This window comes from Wyeomyia smithii, chromosome 2 (assembly GCF_029784165.1).
Source record: "Wyeomyia smithii strain HCP4-BCI-WySm-NY-G18 chromosome 2, ASM2978416v1, whole genome shotgun sequence".
Classification (NCBI taxonomy): Eukaryota; Metazoa; Arthropoda; class Insecta; order Diptera; family Culicidae; genus Wyeomyia; species Wyeomyia smithii.
The window spans coordinates 223583852-223607693 of record NC_073695.1 but is presented as its reverse complement, the minus strand read 5'-3'; the positions used below and the strand labels follow the sequence as shown (position 1 = coordinate 223607693).

The 23842-nt window shown below is 37.9% G+C and overlaps 1 protein-coding gene and 1 pseudogene across 1 annotated transcript in view; both read right to left on the bottom strand.

Moving 5' to 3' along the window:
• The window catches only part of LOC129720431 (uncharacterized), a 323854-nt gene that overhangs the window by 89889 nt on the left and 210123 nt on the right, over positions 1 to 23842 (bottom strand). The gene's annotated exons all lie outside the window — the stretch shown is intronic.
• Positions 21451 to 21537, bottom strand: LOC129726268 (U4 spliceosomal RNA; annotated as a pseudogene).

Below are 23842 nucleotides of genomic sequence, written 5' to 3'. Positions count from 1 at the left end.
ATTTTTTCGTTATTGCTTTCATAATAACAAGAAAGTTTGCGATTTTTGAATGCCATAGGAAAAACAAGTATTCGAATAGTATCAAATCAGTATTAGTATCAAATCTTTTACTGAATTTGTTCTTAGACTAAATGCATTTTTGGCCTGTTTTCCAGCACATTATAACTCTCAAGCATACACAATGTGCTTGAAAACAAAAGTTAATTTGTGGAAAATATTTAGTTTGCAACGCCAAATATAGGTGCAACGTTTCATTTGAACCAGAAATGGTCAAACTTGGTATGAAAACGTTCAGTACCAAACCAGATAAAAATAATTTTCCTCCAATATCTCGTATCATAAACAAACTTTAAAGCACTCTGAAATCACTGAAATTCAAAGCAAAAATTTCCGTTGAGGTATTGTTGAAAGTGGTAATAGATGAATGAAATTTTTTTTTAACCAACCGAGCAAAAAGTATAATGGAGCATTCTGGGCGACGGCCGACAAATGCTGCTTGCCTAAAAAGAGAAGGAATTTACAGGCCGTTTAGGGACTACTATCATTGGAATGTATAATTATTTTTCATGGGACAGATCTGTATCTTTTGTAGGGTTCATTATATATTTTTGCATAAATTTGTCAGTGTGAAGGATATTAAAATTGATTTGTGGCACAATTCAATAAAACTGATTGAAGTAGAGGTAATTTGATGGACGTTCTGACGTAACAAACTTTCACACGCTTATTACGTGACAAATAACTTCCGGTAATACTTCTTTTTGATATATGATTTTTTCCGAATACTATTCAAACAAACTTTGATGGTAAAGTTGCAAGATTCAGACTTAACAACTCACAAAGTAATATCATCCAACTAACTTCCTTTCCTCAACGAGACGGTATAATAAACCGCTCCATATTGTCCTGCGCCAATTGGGTCGATTTTTACTCGTAACTATGCTAGTCACACCCACCCAGCGGTATTCCCAGCCGCCGTCAATCGGTCGCTGGTGGATTGACGCTTCGCCACTGCTGCGGTATCGGTCATGTTGACGCGAAAGACCGAAACGATTGAACTTTTTTCATTGCAGCGCCCAGCGATGAAGACGTCGCTCGTCGTCGTCACCATCGTCATCATCGTCATCATCGACGTCTTCAGCCCGGCCGGAAATTGTCCAGAATGTCGAAAAGCAATTTTTTGTCCCGATGGAGCACGCCAACGAAGGTAATATTTTCGCCGGCGATGTGATGGCGCCCAAGTCCTTTGGTCGGAGAAAATCTCAGCGGAGTGCTGTCTGCCTGGCATGTTAAGCCTTTCACCTGGCTGAACGCTGAAGTGGGTTGCGAAGTTTTTTCTCTTTCTTTACGAGCAGCTAAGTTTGTCGCCCTCCTCAGGGACTGGTGACGAACAAGCGGGCGACGCAGTGGAAAACGTCATTATGTAACAATATCACATAATGAGTGCTTGAAACTTTTAATGAAATTACACGGTGAAATAGGAGGTCGGTACTTATCAGCGGCTTTCCAGGTTAGTGTGGTGTTATGTGGAAGGCAGCAAACATTATGAAGGCTTTATATTTATAGCGAGCCATTCATTTCCTTTTGAGGCTAAAATTCGATGGTTGAGTAAGGAGGAAAGTTTCTGAAAGTTTACTGCCCCACATAAAGGTAATTGGGTCCCTTCCTGACAGGCAGTGAACTAGCTGATATATGGACCGTGCATAATTGTGACAATGAAAGTTAACGGGGCTGTGTGATGAAAAAATTTTTTGGTTGAAACTGGTGCCTAAATTATGAATATTATGAACACATTTTCGATTCAAAAGAAGACACATTAGAAGGACTAGTCCCGCACTAGCCGCTTCCTTTTCAGTACATCGGGAAGAATACCAAAATCTCTCTAGACAACTTCTCAATCAAATGGTATAATGCAATTTCATCTCGCGTCTCACAGCAACCGGCGCAAATAAGTTTTCTAACTTGTGACACTTTCCATTTCCCATGAATATGAAAATTGAATAATCCGCTCGCCTTGGCAGCAGTGCAAGATTTATGAAAAAAAAGCTCCTCGGTCTTCTTCATCCCAGGAAGGGTGTTGCTTCTCTCCGATGCACACCGGCTCAAGTGCCTTCGCCCGAGCCGAGGTTGAGTGGCTACAAAAGTGCTTGAAATAGTTTTCTTATTGAATAAGAAATAGGCAAACAGGATCAACAAATACGTCTTCGTCCTGCTGCTGCTACTCGAGGTAGTTTTACTGTGTAGGCTCCGCACTGATGCAGAAAAGGTGGGAGAAAAGTCGGTGGGAGTCGTTTTCCCATATCGGTGGAGTTTGCCGCTAGTGTTGTATGCACTGCGCACTGTCTGGTGGAGGTTGCAGCAAAATAGGCTGACTCCTGAAGTTGTTTTGCCGTGGTGAAAAAACTGAAAAAATAAGTCCATTACAAAGTGGCTTTGAAGCCGGGCATAGGAACTTAAAGGCGCCGGAGTTGCTTTTTATCATCGCAGATGATAGTAAGTAAATAGAAAAATACTTTTTACCATTGAATTTTGTTACTGGCTGTGGCGAAGCAGACGCTTTAAGAATGTAATTACATTATTAGAGGTAGATGGAACGAGAGATTCGAAGGAGCAAAGTTGGTCTACGTCAACATCGGAAGGTGCTTCAGCCGCAAGACTGATGCAATTTCACTCCGGTTGAAGGGGATGACACCGAAACACTGCAAGATGGCATAAATATCCATGTTTCTTTTGCTAGTGCCTGCTCTACCAAGTAGTTTTCTTAGCTGGAGGGTAAAACTTTTATGAAGTTGTTTTCCTTATTTTATGTGCTTCATTTTTCCCTTTTTCGCACTCGACGTATTTGCTTTCGGTCTTAGGTCTGCCTTCGCCGGAGCAGGAACGCTCGGAGCTGGATAGCTCGTATCTACGTGTCTACTTATGCAAGGTGTCGGAACAACTTGGAACCCGGAGGAGAGCAACATGGAAAGGAAATTATAAGGGAAAGGAATCACACTTTCGTTTTACGGTGTCGCTTGTTGAACTTTTCTATCGAAGCTGCAAAAACAAATCTATAAACGTTAGCAGGGAATGTTGCAGTTTTCACATAAGTGTTTACCAGCAGCTGCGCTGTTTGCCATATGGTAGCTGATCAAGAATTCTTTAAACAGTAAAACTATGTAATGCACTGTCCCAACGATGATACTTTTCTTGCGATGATGAATATTCATAGGTTATTCGAATTATTTAGAAAACGGATCCCGAATTCAAAATTTTTTTTGCTGAAAATAGTTGGTTTCACTTCTATACTAACCTACTTCCATTTATTTGATTCTCTTTTCATGGAATAAGCGAAAATTCTCAAACTCAGAAATGTTTTATTGTGGTATATTTACTATAATTCAATTTTTAGATGTTTCACGATCATGTGAGTTTTTGCCTTTCTCCTAAAAAGGTATAGCAATCACTTGCAAAACCGAAGATATGAAAGTGCTCTAAAGGGCCGAATGGCATATATCACTCGACTCATTTTCTGTATGTGTGTGTGTGTATGTGCAGATTTTTATTCTCACTCACTTTTCTCAGAGATGGCTGAGCCGATTTTCATGAAATTAATTGCAAATGAAAGGTCTCATTGTCCCAATAGACCCTATTCAATTTTATTGTAATCGTACTTTTAGTTTAGAGGTTATGTTCAAAAATGTAAAAATCATGAAACATCATTATCTCTAAAACCACCCAACCGATTTGAACAAAATTGGTTTCAAATGAACGGGTTTCTTAAAAAACCTTAACTTTTAAATTTTATAAAGAATGAACTTGTGGTTCAAAAGTTATGAAAAGAAACGTGTTCTGAGGACGGTTTAATCTCACTCATGTTTCTCAGAGATGGCTAGACCGGTTTTCATAAAATTAGTGTCAAATGAAAGGGCTAGTTGCCCCATAAGACTCTATTGATTTGTTTTGCAATCGGACTATTACTTTGCCTGTTATGTTTAAAAATGTGAAATCCAGCTATGAGAAGGAACTTATTCCGAAGACAACTTGCACTCACTCACTTTTCTCAGAGTTGGCTGAACCGATTCCCACAAAATTAGTGTCAAATGTAAAGTCCAGCTGCCTCCTAACACCCCATTGAATTTTACTGTAATCGAACTGTAACTTCGTCTGTAATGAACCAAAATGTGAAAATCACGAAACTTCATTATCTCAGAAACTACACAACCGATTTGATCAATATTATTATCAGATAAGCGGGCTAGTTAAGGGTTAACTGATGAATTATGATTGAACACGTAGTTTCAAACTTTGCTTGCCCCATTTCATTTGATTATAATCGAACTTTAGCAACCGTTATGTATTAAATTGTTAATAAAACAACGAAAGTCTATTATCTCTAAGATTACATGACTTATTTGAACATAACTAGTGTCATACGAACGAGTCATCTCTCAAACTTACAAATACTTACAAAAACTTACAAATCATAACAATTTGATATGTGGCTCAAAAGTTATGGAAAGACAAGATATTCAAAGACTATTCAAAACTATACCTGCTTTGATCGATATATGTGGCACCATCATAATTTAAATGTGGTACCGTACTATTTGAACGTTCCAAATTCAATGATTCCTTGCGATGTGTTTAAAGTCTGCAAATGCACGACGAATCGACCATAGGATATGATCAAAGTCAAATAACAAATCGTTGGAAATGATTGGTTTTATCGAAATGACATCATCTCTGACTTTTGGTTTCTGTACATCGCCTTAATTCTGAATATATTCATATTGAGTGGTATTCGGTCATTTTCAGCAGATTTTCTGGCATCAATCTGACACCAGAAATATCCACATTGGGAGGTATTTAGTTATTTTGGTTGTTTTCCAGAAACTAAAAGTGGTCGTCTTTAAATTCAAAATGGTGTCCAGGGTCAATGTTTTATTTTTATGCATCATCTCGATTACGGAAATATCCATATTGAGTATTATTCGGTCACTTTCGACTGTTTCCTAAAAGTTGCCATTTGGCAATTCAAAATGGTGCCTGACGTCAATTGTTAGCTCATTGCATCATTCTGGTTCCAGAGATACTCATATTGGATGGTATTTGGTTATTTTAGGCTGTTTTTCACAAACCGGAGATCGCCGACTAGGATTTCAAAACGGTAATAATTTCTGGCCTCTGAGCGTCATTCTGGTTGAAGAAACACCCATATTGGGAGTTATTCGATCATTTTCGGCTGTTTCCCAGGAACCAAAATGGGGTCTGTGGTCGATTTAAGCTGCTGTGTATCATTCTAGATCCGGAGATACTCAAGTTAGACAGAAATCGGCCATTTTTGGCTGTTTTCCAGAAACCAGAAGTTGCCATCCTACAATCCATAATGGTGTCTGTGGTCAATTTTTAGCTTCTTGCAATATTCTGGCTCCGGAGTTACTCATATTGGGTGGTATTTGGTCACTCTGGGCTGTTTTTCAGAAACCAAAAGTCGTCATTTTGGACTTTCAAATTGCCTATGAAATCAATTTCTGTCATCTGGGCGTAATTCTGGTTCCGAAAACATTCATATTGGAAAGTATTTGCTCATTTCCGGGTGTTTGGTCGATTTGAGCTCCTGTGTTTCATTCTAGATCCGGATATTATTATTTCAGGTGGAAATCGGTCATTTTTGGCTGTTTTCCAGAAACCAGATGTTGCCATCTTACAATCCAAAACGTTGTCTGAGATCGATTATGGAATATATTTGTTACCACTAAAAACATTCACCTGCAAAATATGGTTCCATTTAGTTGATAAGTTCGCGGGATTTGCAGAAATTTGTGCAGAAATATGTGCTTCCAGAAGAGGGAGGGGCGTCGAACCATTATGCATATATTTGTTACCTCTAGAAACATTCACCTGCCAAATTTGGTTCCATTTCGTTGGTTAGCTCTCGAGATGTGCAAAAATTTGTGTTTCATTTGTATGGCACCCCTCCCTTTCAAAAGAAGAAGGGGTGTTAAAACATTATGGTCATATTTTTCACCACTAAAAACATTTTCCTTCCAAATTTGGTTCTATTTAGTTATTTAGTTCTCGAGATGTGCAGAAATTTGTGTTTCATTTGTATGAAACCGCTTCCTTCCAGAATAGGCAGGGTTCTCAAACTATCATAGGAATCTTTATCGGCACCAAAAACCCCTACAAATAAATTTTCACGTCGATCGGTTCGGTAGTTTTCGAGCCTATATGGATCAGACAGACAGACAGACCGGACCGCATTTTTATATGAATAGATTACAACATCATTTTTTAGAACCTAAAGAGTGAATACACATTTATTGGATTGGAGCGTTCATGTAAATCTATTTTTACAAATAATAAGTTTGAATGAGAAAGGCTGAGTCTGACCGCTAGGTGGATCACATATGGAATAAAATTTAATTAAGATGCATTGCAGTGTAACAAGCATTAATCATCAGAGCTGTCAGTAGATAATATATCCACAAATAACAGACATCCAAGCTAGAACAAAGAACTCCAGAATTCGTGTGTAAGATTTCCAATTCTTACTCGTTTGGAATGCTAACGACATCTTACTGCAACTTGCGACTTTAACCACTTTAGTGATGGCAGCGCTGGTTTACGGTCGAAGCTGCCCGACGCATGAAAATTCTTACAGATTATACAGTCGCTGCTTATGCAACGATATACCATAGATTTTGTGAGGTTTATGTAATTATTTTTTCAAACCAACACTAAAACAAACAAATTTATCGCAAATATACAGAGGGATTGAATAAAGAAGTCGATAATGTACACATTACGACTGCTCAAAATTTCTACATTTAAAAACGGAAACCATTCTCATTGCAATGATATCGATAAAAGCTGTAAAACTATCGATTTTATCGAATCATTGACCACTAAGTGTTCTTAGCGCCACCATACTGCGTATTGCGACATGCTAAAAAACCGTTGCGTCTTTTTACACATGAAGCAAAATAGCTTGGACATCTGTTATCTGTGATATATCATTTTTCCGACGTTCAGAAATTCTAAACTTTTTCTACTCTAAGCTAAATCATTCCGTTCTTCTTAATCGATTCCGATGAAATTAATTTTAAAAATTTCATTATTTTGAGCACAATTTGTGATTATTTTCGTAATTTATTTATCATACAAGATAGTCTATTGCGCCTTTCATTCTCAGAGTTATTGAAAAGGAGAAGCTCACTTGAAACTTATCACTTGCGATCACTCTCTAATTCAACGTGTTGGGGTTAATCAAAACTCAGCTGTTAGGGTTAATCAATCGAATCTCATTTTCACTGCTTCAACTAAGACATGTGCTGCCGCCGATGTTCCAGCCGATTTGATCGACTTACGCTCTTTCGTAAAAACGAATGAAATGGTGGCTGATGCAGCGAATAAATTAAAGTGTTATTATTCACCTGGCCCAGATGAAGTACCTGCTGCAGTTTTAACCACCCCTGTGGCATCGCGCCATGTTTCAAGGGCTAACATCTCAACATATGTGTAAACGAGATAGCATATCACAGCCTCTTTTTATACATCTTTATCTTACTGCTAACAGCGGGCTCAAATTCATTTGAGCCCAGGACATGAGTTTATTATCATTCACTGTTACTCGGTATCAGCGTTGCCAACCTTCCAGTTTTTACTGGATATCTCCAGTTTTTTTGAAAATCGTCAGCGAAACAGCTGAAGGTTGAATATTTCCAGTTTTTTGAAAATTGTTCCAGTTTTATCCAGTTTTCTGTTCATCAACACATTTTCTGAACTCATTCCCATTACATGTATAGTCTTTTAAGTATTTTGTGCATTCATGCGCCTCGGTTGTAAGATTTTATTCGGAATTTACTCAATTTCAAGTACGCCAGTGACGTGTAAACAATTTTCTTTCAGCCTTTTTTGGTACATGCAATAATACGGTGCAGAATTTCTGAACCGAAAATCAAATAAATTTATGTAAAAGCTTCAAATTTATATATCCAGTTTTCTTCAATTTTTTTATTTTGAATTCTTCCAGCTTTTTATTAAAAAAGGTTGGCATCGCTGCTCGGTATAGGGATGCCAAAGGCTCGGTTTCAACCCATTGTATAGCAGCTTTAGTAGAACCGCTGTGTTGTATTTTTATCCGTTCGTTCCATGAAGATAAATTTCCGTTATTGTGGAAACAGTCCTACATGTTTCCAGTTTACAAAACCGGCGACCGTAGAAACGTGAAAAATTACGGCGGAATAACAAGTCTCTCTGCTGCGTCAAAACTTTTCGAAATTATATAATTATATTTCCTTTGACCAGCATGGTTCCATGCCTGGCCGATTAGTGGCTACTAATTTACTGCAATTTACCTCTACCTGTATTGCGAGTCTGGAACAGAAGGCTCAGATGGATGTCATATATACGGACTTGAAAGCCGCTTTTGACAATATTGACCACCGAACACTGCTCTGCAAACTCTCCCGACTTGGAGCTTCAAGTAAACTAGTTTCGTGGTTCAAATCGTACCTTTCGGATAGAGTACTGCAAGTTAAAATTGATTCCTGCACTTCGAAACGTTTCTCTAACGCGTCAGGAATCCCTTAGGGAAGTAACCTGGGTCCACTGCTCTTCATATTATTTTTCAATGATGCCGCCCTTTTTCTACAGAATAACTGCAAACTAGTTTATGCGGACGACCTAAAACTTTATTTCGTTGTGCGTACAGTTCAGGATTGTGAACGTCTGCAATCATTACTTAATATTTTTGCCAATTGGTGTCATAGGAATAAGCTGTGTCTTAGTATTGACAAATGTGTAGTAATTACGTTTCATCGCAACCCCAAGCCTATCACTTTCGCGTATGTAATTGATGGCGTAACACTCAGGAGAGTAGATCAGGTGAATGACCTTGGCATCCTGTTGGATACAAAAATGTCGTTTGACCTTCATCGTTCGGCGATTATTTCTAAAGCGAGTCGTCAACTGGGATTCATCTCGAATATAACCAAAGACTTTTCTGATCCCCATTGTTTCAAGGCTTTATACTGTGCGCTAGTTCGTCCTCTTCTGCAAACTGCTGCTGTAGTATGGTGCCCATATCAAACATCGTGGAGTTTAAGAATTGAGTGATCCAGAAACGTTTCCTTAGACTGGCCCTAAAAAATTTACCATGGCGCAATCCATCAGAACTTTCACCGTACCCTGACCGATGTCGACTCCTGGGTTTGGACACACTGCAACGAAGACGAACAATTCAACAAGCGTTATTAATTGGAAAGTTTCTTAATGGAGAAATCGACTCACCTTGGTTGCTTTCGATTCTAAATTTGTGAGCACCGCAGAGAACGTTGCGCAACGATGCGTTGCTTGTGCCTAGGTTCCATCGAACATCTTTTGGTTAAAACGAACCAGTCACTGCGTGCATTCGTGCCTTTTCAATAGTAGAAAACTTATTCGTATTCAACGAACCCAGTCATAGATTTAAAAATAGGCTATTTAGATCGAATTTGTTATAAATTAGGTTTTGATTCATTGAGACTAAGTGTCAAATGAGATTTAAGTCCAAATACAAATACAAGTATAAATTAAAAGAATGATTGGTTTCATTCTTTACAAAGCTGGAATATAATCGAAATATGCTTTCTTTCAAATTTTATTGTAGAGCAGAACAGCTCGGATTCGACAAAAACTTGTTCAATTCCTCGTCATTCCGGATTGCCAACCGAGAAGACGCGGGATGATTCTTGTTTCATTATCTTTAGCAGCGTTCCCCGCCAATTCCAACATTTTTGCAGCAAGATTCTCCATTATTGCCACCATATTCTCCAGCACCAACACGCATAATTTCCATTAAACATTCGACTGAACTGCTACCTATGAAAAAATCCATGTGATTGATCTTAATACCTACGGAGAAAATTAATGCGGGAGCTAGGCGGTGCAACGTAGATGATAGAATGAGGAAATTCAAAAACGAAACCAACGCGATTCTCCGCGGGACACTTTCGATTGTGGAGTATTCCACTTGTCAAGAACCAGACGGGCTCCCGCCCTCTGTGTTGAAAAATTTCTTGAACGCCTCCTGTGAAGCTGTTCAATCTTTCTCTGCAACAAGGATTGTTTCCTGCTAGTTGGAAAAATTCATTGCTCACATCGATTCACAAAAAGGGGACAAGTGCAACATAGCAAATTATCGAGAAGCTCCATCCTTATGTGCTTTTTCCAAAGTTTTCAAAATAGTAGTCAAAACAGTGCTGTTTGCAACGTGTAAAAACTACATTTCTACTGGTTTTTAGCCTAGATGATCCGTCACAACCAATCTGTCGCAGTTTTTTCCTTGTGTTCTCGCTCAACGGATGTGGGATTGCAAGTGGATGCTGTGTACACGGACTTCAAAGCTGCGTTCGATCGTGTGAATCAACATCATTCTACGAAAGCTGTATAAACTGGGGCTCTCTGCCATGCTCGTGAGATGGTTTCGTTCGTACCTGACCAACAGAGTCGTATGTGTCAGTCTAGGGTCGTCATATTCTGAGCCATTTACAACTTATTCTGGAGTGCCGCAAGGAAGCAATCTGGGTCCACTTTTATTTCCACTATTTATTAACGATGCTGCTACTATTTTACCTCGACCTATACAACTCCTTTTCGCGCTCTAAGTAGAGGTACTGGGGTAAGCCCAGAACTTGGGGCAGTTTCACTAAAAAAAAACACAATTTGTTTTATTTCTCCCACCCAGTCAGAAATTCGTCTTAAAACAATGTCGAATTTTTTTCCTTGTAAATTATGAAAATTGTGCCCGTAGCTCTACATTCATTCCAAGCAATCAAAAAATAAGTAAAAAATCTGTGATTATGCATTTAGCAACATGTAACACAGACTTAACCACCAGTTTAATACCTTACTCGGAAAAATCGATTGATAACTAAACTAAAAGAAATGCTGCAAGAAATATCAAGGAGACGAGAATAATTCCGCGTCATATGCAAAATATAACACGAAAATTAGAAAATCTGTCAATATTGTGACAATACTTATAACGCTTCTGAGCGTCCTTAAATCAAATGATTGTAAAGCAGTTAAAAATTTTCTACCACTCACGCGTATTGTCATATTTTGTTTCCTATCTACTAGCTGTTATGGATAACATGATACAGGTCGGACTCGATTACCGGGAGACTCGATTATCCGGAGACTTAATTATCCGGAATTTATTGTTTTTTGGTGTTCGTTTTTGATTTTTATTTCGTCTACGTGGCTCCTCCTTCTCCAAAAGTTTCTTTCCAAAGCCTGGTATAAAAGATAGCGAACCGAAATTTTTACTTCATTTCAATTCCTAAGACAAAATCATACGAACGGTAAGGTCTGGTCACGGCTAAGAAAGGAAAAGCCAAATCGTGTTGAGCTACAGTTCTCGGTAAGCCGAATTCAGAGTCTCCATTGCGAAAAAAACTGCTCTGATACTGGAGCGCCCGTTTATCTGCCAGCGCTTGTAGAATATTAGTTGGCTGATAAAATTCTAAAAAATGACACAAAATTCTGCCGATATGGATACAGAACGAGAATCATTGCAATGACGAAAAATTACCAGGTGTCACTATTGCAACACACCAATGCACAGACAATGGTCACGCAAAGCACTTCAGTTGTGCTCAAACTTGCAGAGATGGATCTTTGTCAAAAATAATCAAACCCGTGTTTTTTCATTGTGTCGTTTGGGCGAATAGCTCCGACATAGGGTGACCGTAAAAACGGCTTTGCTCGATGTATTTCCATAACTTTCGAACCAGTTGACCGGTTTTTGATTTTTGTGGATCAAATTTTATATCAAAATGTAAAAATTTAATAAAACTTTTATCATGTTTTAAAACTGAATTTACCCATAAATGAAAATATTTTTTTTTGAAATTTATATATACCATGGAACGAAGTGAAATTGATCAATTTTTATAACAAATTCCAATTAACTAGCTTCATGTACAGTTTTCCCGAAATAGTATAATTTTAAAACAAGTACTTTAAAAGATTGAATTACGTGGCGATAAAAGCGCGCACAATCGGCCTTGTTGCTAGTTTCCTCCATAACCTAATCACATATTGTAGGTACTAAATATTACAGAAATTTCGCTTTCTTCATTTGTACTAGTATTCCTGTTGGTATCAAACGCAGCAGTTTGTAGCTTTGCCGGCTTTTTTCTTTGTGGCCTTGTAAATAAACCGGAGAAGAATACTTTCCATGTTAGCCCCCTGTTACACAATTTTCAGGTATTGTAAAGATCACAACAATCTCACTCAACGACCATCGGGTCGATACAGAGCAGAAAGGGTTTTTGTATGTTTAAGTGTTGCGGGCGTTTAATAATTTAGTAGGTGCTTTCTTACTGCTTCGTACTTCTCTTCTTTAAACTTAACGATGCTAAAGGATTTTCCACTCTTGTCCGAACACCAGCAGCTCACATGTACGTTACGACAAAGAAAGAAAGAAATTCAAGCCAGTATCAGTATTTTCCGTCTGTTAGACATTGTAAATTATGTGGCGACTATAAGTAACCCCACGAAAGTAGTTCGCTGTTGAAGTTGTAACTGACAGTAATCGAGTCATTAGAAACACTTATAAAAAAAACCTATTATAATAACCCAAAAGAACTCACATTAAAGTAACATTTTGATTCGAGCATATTTGCAGACTCAATTTTCGCCAACAAATTAATTTATTGATCATACAATAAACCGAATGCAAACTCCACAAATGAGAATCAAATAGTAAAGTTCACTAGGCAAGTGGAAGGAGGAGGTGTGTCACGTGGCTTTCGCCGTCCCGTCTAGCCGCGCTCCGCAGCATTGCTTGCAGTGAGAATAATTATATTTACCATCGCGGTGATGTGGGAAAACGGCGGCGTCACTTTCACTGGATGGATTCTTCATTTCCTGTGCTCTGTGCTCGGTGCTTCAGAGGCAAGCGATGAAGCTCTGCTCCAGCCAATCCATCTCAATGCTGTTAAATTGATGACGATAAGACAGGGAATTTCAATTTCCAATCAACTGATTTCTCCATCCTTGACCCTCGTACCCGACCTTTCCGCCTCCATATGCTCGGGTCCAGTGAACGGTCAACGTCCACACGGCGAGTTGATGGATGCGTGTGTATGCGGCCAGAAGTCGTCGCCCGCAAGAAACCAGTGTAGTCCGATAATGTTTCATTTAGTAGAAATTCAACTATTCACCCGAGCTAACCAGTGCAAGCCATAGCTCTGTGGCTGATAGTTATCCGTCCGGACCTCACTCGGATTGCCGACAGTGTCGATAAACTTTACATCGATAATGCGGCATGCTCTGGTGAATCCGCATTTTGTTACCGATTCTCGATGAGAGTGGAAAATGATGATGATATTTGCCGATATAGTACGGGGTTTATTTGACGGGGATAATTTAGAAAAGCTGGTCGGCCTCTGGCTGAGCTCGAACTGGATGGAGTGGCTGGCTGCCTGACTGACGTGATAGTGAACCGATTTGGTGACAGTTTGTACAGGTGCCGGTTTAGCAAATTCTAAAACCATTGCTGCTGGTGCTTCCATGAAATACGTAGGAGATTAACATGTGGAGTAACATTTTAACGAGCCTATAATATGTGCTAATCGGGTTGATATATTGATTTAACCAATCAATGTCTTATAGTTTAATAGTATCCAATTTAAAAAAACAACAAACTTTCTTCTTGAATCTTATTCAGGATTTAGCTAAAACCAGCATATCATTTACCCAATAAAAGTATTGTTACATCATCGAAATACTCCAGTGTCATACAATTTAACAAATAACAGTTATTCATTATCCATTTATCATTCTATTATTAATCACTTTGGTTTTTTTTCGAGGACGGTGGGTATAAATATTGTGAAAACTTTTTTTTTTTGAAACCATGTCATATGTCTAGTGCAGCTAACAAGAAGCTTAATTTTAAATCTAAATAGAAGAATTTATTAAACATTAAAACAAATACGATGTAAGTTCTTCTTCAACCAATTCCCCTTTTCTGAACATTATGCACCAAAATGTTCGTTTTTTCCTCCTCTTAACCTCCCAGATGGTCTCGAGGTACGATGGTGGCCTATCAAGCCAGTCGTCGTAGGTTCGATTCTCAGCTCGGGAGAGACTGTAAGTATCAGTAGGATCGTAGCGCTAGCCTCGCAATTGTCCTGTACACTAAACAGCCGGCTGCGAAGTCTGTGTTCAAATAAACAAAAGATCAAGTTCCGAAGCGGAATGTAGAACCAAGGCTTTGCTTTTTTATGTTCGTTTTTTCGATGGAAAAGCGCTTATTCAGGCTCACTACAGCTTTTTTAGTTAACATGAATAGCACATAATTTTTCTATTATTTATGAAACTCTACCCCTATACGGTGCTGGAGTTGATAACTTCGCGTTTGCGAAATGATAATATATTATATATGGTATTCAGCTTATTCGCAGCTCAATCAATAATTATATTTTACTCTTACAAGAAAAAAGTACACCTTCACACAATTTTTATGATTTTCATCGTTAGTTGTTTTGAAGCTGTGAGAAGGTCCTTCCGGTTTCCAATCAGTATTTGGTGCGTAACTGAATTCTTGGTAATTTTTTTAAAAATATGCAATTTTGTTTTGAAAAAATAGTAAACTGTAAAACATTCAAAACACGGCCACAAATCAAATACCTTCACGGTAAAACTATTCATCTTTTGCGGCTATTCACGAACCAAGCCATCAAACAGAACAAGTAATGGCGCAATCTTTGGGTAACATAACGGATGAAGAAGAACATGTCATTGTGATGTTTTTATGCGAGTTTAAACGACTCTGGTAATATGAGGCCGACATGCAGTAGAATCACTTTTTCGCGTTGACATGCAGTAGACGACTTTTTCGTGCCTCTGCTCGTATTGTGATCGTTTTTCGCTCAGTGCTCGACTTAAGTGCATCGATTGAACTCGATGCCGTTCTCTCTTGATGGTTTCGTTTAGTTTCAACAGAACATAATAAATCAAATCAACAGAACATAATAAAATAAATAACACCGCGTGATCCCACAAAATAGTCCATTTTTATCAACACGATGCGATGAAGAAACCCCTTCTTCTTTTGAAACTGAAGCAGTCGTTTACAGGCGACAAACGACGCACACTGCTTACAGAGTTACAAAATCGTGATCAAAATTATTCTGACCGAAATTGATTTTAGAGTCGTAGTGTCTTCAGAAAATTGTTTTATTGTTTATTTTCCATTTTATCGAAATTGTAGTTTTGTGATTAATATACCTGAAAGTGAGAAACGAATCATACTTTTCTCATTTTGGCATATAGGAGTCCACTTTGTTAGGTAAAGCTGTAACGCTCTAAATTATATGAAGCCCAGTTTCATTGTTTTTCAATCATTCTCCGAACATGGAATTGGCTTGACGGGTGCTTCTTAGTACCGACGCAAGCAATTCCTGTATTTGGAATCCTCTTTAAGCATCCTTCAATTTAGCGTCTTCGAAGGATTCAAGCCTTCATTCACAGGAACAGCCCTAAACATCGAAATTAGCGTCAGAATCGCGACAGAATTAATCACTGTTTATCGTTTCACTAAGAGCGGCATTTTCGTACACTTTTTCCAACTCTCTATGAGCTTCAGCCACCGTTGTACTCAAATAAAATGAGAAAAGCAACACTTCCCGCCGCTGACAATTATTTGGTTTATCTTACACAACAGACGACTCTATACAATCACTTAGGTGTCAAAGAAATTTGTTTACTACATATTTCTGCTTGATTCATCACCTTTAAAATATGTCATCGATCAGCATTTACTGCTCGTGCCATATATTGACCATTATAACTTAAAATGCTCGAGCAGTTAAAGTTTTTTTTGATCGAAAAAAATTCTGCGATATAACCGAAGTTCAAAATTTATAGGTTTTCTGGAGTATTTTAGGTTTTTTTATTGTGACATAATACAGGTCGGACTCGATTATCCGGAGACTCGATTATCCGGAAACTCGATTATCCGGAATTCGATTATCCGAAATTCGAATATCCGGAATTTTAGACTCGATTATCCGGAATTTTATTTTTTTGGTGTCCGGTTCCAATTTTTATTCCGACATTATGCCTTTACCATCTCTTCTGGCATATTTATTACCATTTATGTCACTTCCGGCATGTTTGGGACATGTTCGAATTAAGTGAAAATAATCAATGTCCAATTTATTTTTTTTGCTTCTCAAGTTTTTTCCCCTTTTCCATTCAGAAATAACTTCTGGTTACGCCACTGTATCATACAAGTAAAATAAAGAAAAGAAATTTTTTTTTTGGTTCGTTAAACGCAAAATATTAGTATTTTTTGTGTGATTAGATTATCCGGAAAACTCGATAATCCGGAATAAATTTTTTTTTGGATGTTCCGGATAATCGAGTCAGACCTGTACCTATACAACATTTCTACAGATTGCATAAAAATAGAGAAGTATTTCTTTCTGTACTATCTAATCAAATACCACTCGAATATAGGTATTCTCGACAGTGAAACATGTAGAGACAGTAAGAACAATAAGGAAAGGAGCAATACTAAAAACAATACGAATAGTTGACACAGAATGGGGACATAACAGAATAGACAGAGACAAAGTAGAGACAGAGTAGGACAGAGTAGGACAGAGTAGGGACAGAGCTGGGACTAAGCTAGAATAAAATAAAGACAGAGTAAAGACAAATCAGGAACAGAATAAGTACTGAAAACGGACAAAGTAGGGTACTCAGCGTAAGGAAACTCAGCGAATAAAAATAAAACGTAATGGACTGTATTTCATTTGCGACTCTATTTCTCGAAATCTCGTTTTCAAGTGTTTTCTTTTCTCTACCGTGTTGCCGATCTTCCAAGGCACGCAACGAAAATCCACTGCGAAAAGTATACATATAAATGACCCTACACTGACGAAAATTATCCACCTAAAACTATACACCGTAACATAGGGACAAAATAAGAAAAAACTGGTACTAAATAGAGTCAGATTAGGAACATAAAAGAAACAGAGTAGGGACAAAATAAAGACAGAGTAAGGATAAAGTACGGGCGGAGTAATGAAGGAGTAGGGACAGAGTAGGGACAGAGTAAGGACAGAATAGGAACAGAGATGGCACAGAGTGAAGACAGAGAAAGGACAAAAAGGGATAGAGTAGGGACCAAAAAGAGATAAAATAGAGACAGAGTAGAAACCGAACAGGGGCCAGACAAAATATAAACAGTGCAGGGACAGAGTCGGAACAAAATAGGGACAGAATAGAGACAGAATAAGGACAGAATAGCGGTACAGAGTAGGAAAAGGGACAGAAAATGGGCAAAGTAGTGACAGAATAGGAACAGAGTAAAAAATCAGTAGAGACATAGTAGGGACAGAGTACGGGCAGAGTAGAGACAGAATAGGAACAGAATAGAGACAGAATAATGAAATAGAAAGAACAGGAAAGGGAAAGAGTATGGACAAAACTGAGAAAAACAGGGACAAAATAAAGGAAAAGTAGAGACAGAGCAATGACGAAGTAAGTACAAACTAGGGATAGAGATAAGACAGAATAAGTACCTGAAAAGGACAAAAAAGAGATAGAAAAAAAATAGTGACAGAGCAATGACGGAATAGAGATAGTGCAAGAACAGAAGAGAGACATAATTGGGAAAATGTGGGCACATTATAGAAAAAATATAGATACCTCATACGGTCAGAATAGGAACAGAATAGGATCAAATTAAGGAAAGAGTAGAATAGGGACAGAACAAGGAAACAATAAAGACAACATAAGGACAGTATAACTACAGAGAAAAACAGATTACGGACGAAATAGAGATGGAATAAGAGCAGAATAATGATAAGAATCGGACAAAAAAGAGACAGAGTAGAGACAGAATAAAGACGGAGAATTGACAAAAAATAAGGAATAAAGACACAATAGTGTTAGAGTAAGGATGTAGTGAGCACATAGCAGGAACAGAATATGGACAGAAAATGGACAGAGTAGGGACGAAACTGGGACAGAGTAGCGATACAATGGACAGAGTAGGGACGAAACTGGGACAGAGTAGAGATTCAAAAGTGACAAAGTAGAGAGAAGCACAAAGAAGGGACAGAAAAGAGGCAGAGCTGGAACAAAATAGGTACAGAGTAAGGACAGAGTAGGAACAAAATAGGGATAGCGTAATGCCAGAGTAAAGGCAGAGTAATGACTCCGTAAGGACAGAGTAAAGACAGAATAAAAACAGGGCAGGGAGAGAATAAGTACTTAGAACCGACAGAGTAGAGACAAAATCGGGGCTAAATAAAGATAGAGTAGAAACAGAAATGAGACAAAATAGGGACAAAATTAGGACAGAGTAAAGACAAAGTACGGACAGAATAATAACGGAGTAGGGACAGAGTAAAGACAGAATATGAAGAGAGATGGTACCGTGTAAGGACAGAGAAAGGGATAGAAAAAAGACAAAATAGAAAAAAATAGTGAAAGAGTAGGAACAGAGAAGGGAGCAGACAAAACAAAAACAGAGTAATTACAGAGTAGGAATAAAATAGGAACAGAACAAGGACAAAATAGGGACAGAATAACTACAGAATAGGAACAGTATAGGGTCAGAATAAGAGCCGAATAGAAACAGAATAAAGAAACAATGGTGATAGAACAGGGGCAGAGTGGACTCGGTCGGAAAGGGATAGAGACAGAATAGGGACAGAATAGTGACAGAATGGGAACAGAAAAGAGACAGGATAAGGATATAAAGAGAACGAAAAGGGAAAGAGGATGGACAAAATTGGAACAAAATGGGAACAGAATAGAGACAAATGGAGACATAACAATCATTCGGGTATCATTTCTGAACGTGCTGTTCATAAGCTTTCAATCCCAGCAAACCATCGCACACTGGGAAAAAACGGACCAAAATTCCCACTAAATTAATGCCGCTGAGCTGGCAACCTGAAATACAGCATTTCTTATGGAAAATTGGTCAATAAAGCGATTGGTGATAGTTTCATCCTGTGCAGGGCACGGGAAAAGGCCTATATTCTCAAAAATACGTGAAAATAGGGTGAAAAGGGGCGAAATAGACCATATTCCGTGCCCTGCACAAAATGAAGCCAGTACCAATGGATTTATTGACCAATTTTACATATTAAATGCTATATTTCAGGTTGTTAGTCCAGCGGCGATTATTTAGTGGAAATGTGGGTTCCGGTTTTTTTCCACTGAGAAATCGCCGCTAGACTGGCAACCTGAAATGTAGCATTTTTATGTAAAATTGGTCAAAAAATCGATAGGTGATAGTTTCATTTCGTGCAGAGCTTGGAAAATGGTCTATTTTGCCCCTTTTAACGCTATTTTTGCGTATTTTTGGGATTATGTGCCTTTTCTCGTGCCCTGCACAATATGAAACCATCACCAATCGATTTTTTGACCAATTTTACATAAGAAAGGCTATATCTCAGGTTGCCAGCTCAGCGGCATTAATTTAGTGGGAATTTGGGTCCTTTCTTCCCAGTGTGCATCGCTATTAAAAATAACACATTCTCACGCATGCAAGTGACAACTTAAAGCGAGCAAATATATGGTAGCTTTCTTTGATGATTTTGTTTCACTATCGCCTGCTGTAGGCAGATCGAGCAACATATAGCGAGTGTTTCATGAAAGAATCGTAAACGATTGCACTCGAACGATGGCAACGATTCTTTCAAATGTTGGTTCCTTGTAGGCGACATTCGGCTACTCTATGTCGTGCTTTCACCGTGGTATACCACGATGATTCTTGGTGATTTCAAATTTCACATGCTAATGTACCATGCTACAATTTCCATAAGCATTGTTGATACCTACTTGCTTCGGAAAGCAAACAGTTGAACGCAATCTAACGTTCATTTAGATTCATGATTTTGTATCACTGGCAAAAATATCTCAGAGATTATCGCGATACCGTTGAATGCAAGTGAACTTGGATACAATAAAAATTATCGTGTTTAAATCATTCAGTCTCTTCTAGAGAACTTTTAAAGTCTCTTTTATTTGGAACTTTTAGAAGCGAAAAACAATCAGCAGCGTTTCTATGGGAAACTTGTACGTGAGTGGAAATAGTTGAACGATACCTGATGAATCAAAGAACACATTTGCATGAAATATTGCTAGTGAGTGAAAATTTCCATGCTTGACAGACAGAATAGCCCTGTCCGACCGGGTCCATATAATTGCTCAGTTAGAAGGTGACTCAAACAAAACCTTCTCTCTCGCCTTTTGAACGTCTTATTCATTGTTTTATTGCTCACAACGCTAGTTTCAATATCGCAGATGCTACGAAAAATGAAAAAACCGAAGCAAGCAGGTGATTTTTTATAGAAATTGCTTCGATTTAAGTTTCGTTATCCGTCATTTTTCACCTACACAATTGTGTGGGCTCGGTCGGAAAGGAATAGAGACAGAATAGGAACAGAATAATGGCAGAATGGGAACATAAAAAAGACAGGATAAGGATATAGAGAGAACGGAAAAAGAAAGAGGATGGACAAAATTGGGACAAAATGGGGATAGAATAGAGACAAATAAAGACAGAATGGGGACAGATTAGGAACAGAGTAAGAGCAAAATAAAGACAGCGTAAGGCATAGAAGGAACAGATGAGGGACAGAGTAAGGACATAGTAGAGACAGACTGAAGACAGAATAAAGACAGAATCGGGCAGAATAAGTACCGAGAAAGGAAATATCAGAGACGAAGCAGGTACAAAATAGAGACAATGTCTGAACAGAGAAGAGACAAAAGTCGAAAGACAAAATAAGTATAAAGAAGGGATAGAGCAATGACGGAGTAAGGACACAGTAGGGACAGAGTAGGGATAATAGAGTAGGGACAAAACAGTGACGGAATAATGACAGAATAGGGAAAAAGTTAAGACAAGATAGGGACAGAACAGAAACAATATAGGTACGTAATAGGGCCAAAATAGGAACAGAATAGATACAGAGCATTTAAAGAATAGAGACAGAATAAAAACAGAATAGGAACAGTAGGGTCACAAAAAGGAGAAAGAAATGACAGAGAAGTTACACAATAGGTACAGAAAAGAAACAGAATAAAGATAGAGACGGGTCAGAGTACGAGAATTGACAGAGACAGGACAGAGAATGGAAAGAGAACGAACAGAGAAGGGGCAGAATATGGACAAAATAGAGATAAAATTGGGATGGGGTGAGGACAGAGCAGGAACAGAATAGTGACAGAGTAGACACCACACAGGGGTAGAGTAACGACGAAGTAGTGACAGAGAATGGATCAAGTAGGAACAGAGTAGAGATCGAGTAGAAGAAAAGTGGGACCGGCAGCGAGGAAGGTGGGAACAGTAAGGGCGTAACCTCGTTGTCGCAAGGTTACGGATTCCACTTTGACAAATAGGTGGTCGGCGGTTCGAATCTTACTGGAATCGGGCCATGTGGTTGTCAAAGGACTTAAGATTTTAATTAGTAATAATCACACCTCGGTTGTACCTCATTGGTTACGATATCGCTATTGCGCAAAGCTATCAAAGGACCTTATCATGGGTTGATTAAGCTCTCCACCCTGAATTCGTTTCTCTTAGATGGTCTCGAGGTACGATGCACAGTGCAACGCAACATAGACAAAAATCAAAAAAGTAAATTTCTTATTGAACCACTTCCCTATATGCTGATATGTTTTATACATGTTTGAGACACACTGTAATGATATTATTAACCTCGTAAGTTCACCCATACGATTATGAAACGCATCTACTGTGAAGTGGTTTCAACTATTCAAGTAACACGTTATTTTAAAAAAAAATCTTAGTTTACAAATTAATTTTTCAACTAACTTTATATCTTTTCAAGTGAAACCAAAATGGCAACGGTAGAGGTATGTAACTGCTACATTTCAACTGTAACTATTGAGACATAACGTAGCACATGTGGAAGTTAAAGGCTTCTTGGTGGTGCTTCTTTATGCTAAGAGAAAAAAGATACTTTCGGTTTAAAATCGATCGTCAAAATAAGTACCCACAAGTACCTCTCTGAATTTCACTTTTTCCACTTATTTGGAATATCCTTCAAACTTTGGAAGTGATTTCCATTGCTCAAGTTTGCTCTTTCAGCCGGAATTCGCTTTTTCGAATGATACCTCTGGAACCAAGAGTGAGCAATTTGTCGTACATCTGTCCCTTATTTTTATGTATAACACGTAATTTATGTGTAAAACACATAAAAAATGCCTGGATTAATGATGTTTAATTTTTTTGCAACATTAAACCATAATTAAACATAATTAAAAGGGAATTAAATAAAAATTAATAGTAAAAACTAATTTTTATGGGTTCAGATCACTTTTTCATCGCCTATAAATTTTTTGAATATGCTTTTCAAGCCTTTTATCTCTAAATGGATAATATTCTTGGAAAATTTTTTATATTATGCTTCTGTACAAAAAAATGGCGTTTGAGACATATTTGCGATTACGAATTTGACATTCGTCAATAATGAAAATAGTAGCTCTCATCGGTACTGAACATTTTTCGTGTCACACCAATAGAAAAAATAATACTAGAATGGCTGTTTTGATTTTTGTCCCGTGTAACCATACATTCAGCGCACTGTGCGATGCTGGCCTAACAAGCCAGTCATCGTAAGTTTGAGTCTCGGCTTGGGAGATACTGTTAGTGTCAGTAGGATCGTAACGCTAGCCCCGCAATTGTCCTGTACACTAAAACAGTTGGCTGCGAAGTCTGTGCACAGTAAACAGAAGATCAAGTTCCGAATCGGAATGTAGCACCAAAGCTTCGCTTTTTACTCTGAATCCTTCGCGGCCGGTGGTGACTTTCCTCTTGACAAAATAAGTCTCTCTTTTAATTAAACTGGCCAGTAAACGTTCTCTCCAGTAAATTCTATTAGTGGCGTGGTATTGGCAGAAGGAACGAGGTTTCGCTATGACTTTTTTCTTTTGACAACAAAGTCCTTTTTATAAGGTAAAGTCTCATGATCGAATCCATTTGGACTGTGTCCAAGGTACATAATTTTTCATCATAACAAATTACATTTATCGATACAATTTATCTTTCTAGTTTACAGAAACAATTGCTTATAGTTTATCTAACGAGAAATTATTCGAATATATCGTTTTATTAGATAATAGAATGTTTGGGCTGGCAATTTCTTGCCAAAATCTATTATTTACACTTGAAAATAGGCACTGGCAAGGAAAAAAGCATTTTTCACAAGAACATTTTCTCGAATTGTACCTACGTGAAATCATCATTACATCAAGCACAGGCAAAGTGAAGCGGTGATGTCTCTGAAGAAAACTGTTCCGATCATTATACAAAATGGAGCTTCGCATTCCACCAAAAAATCCAACTTTAAAGCAAATGTTTTGCACAAGTAGTGGTTATACATTTCGATACTACAGAATCATTGCCACTGAAAAATATACTGTATGTTTCGAATATTTAATTTCGTTATCATTGCTTAAATACAAGGTATAATATCAAACCTGTTTCACAAAAAATGTTGCAGTTTTGATATTTTTTAATTTGTCATTTTTGATTTGGCTGAAACATTGCATGGATGTTTCTATGGGCAAAAGATTTCATTTTGTACTATTGGTTTAATTTTTTAAGCATGACTTATTTTTGAGAAGCCATTTAAAAATGTTGTGTTATTTTTTTTTTTTTCTTCACATAACATTTATTTGACACGGCACAAATACAATTTAATGTTTAACGGCGCCAATTATATCTGATGACTTAAAAACTAAAGCAAATTTTTTATCCTCGCTGCCGACTACGAGCTGAAATTAAGTCTAACTTAAAACTAGCATG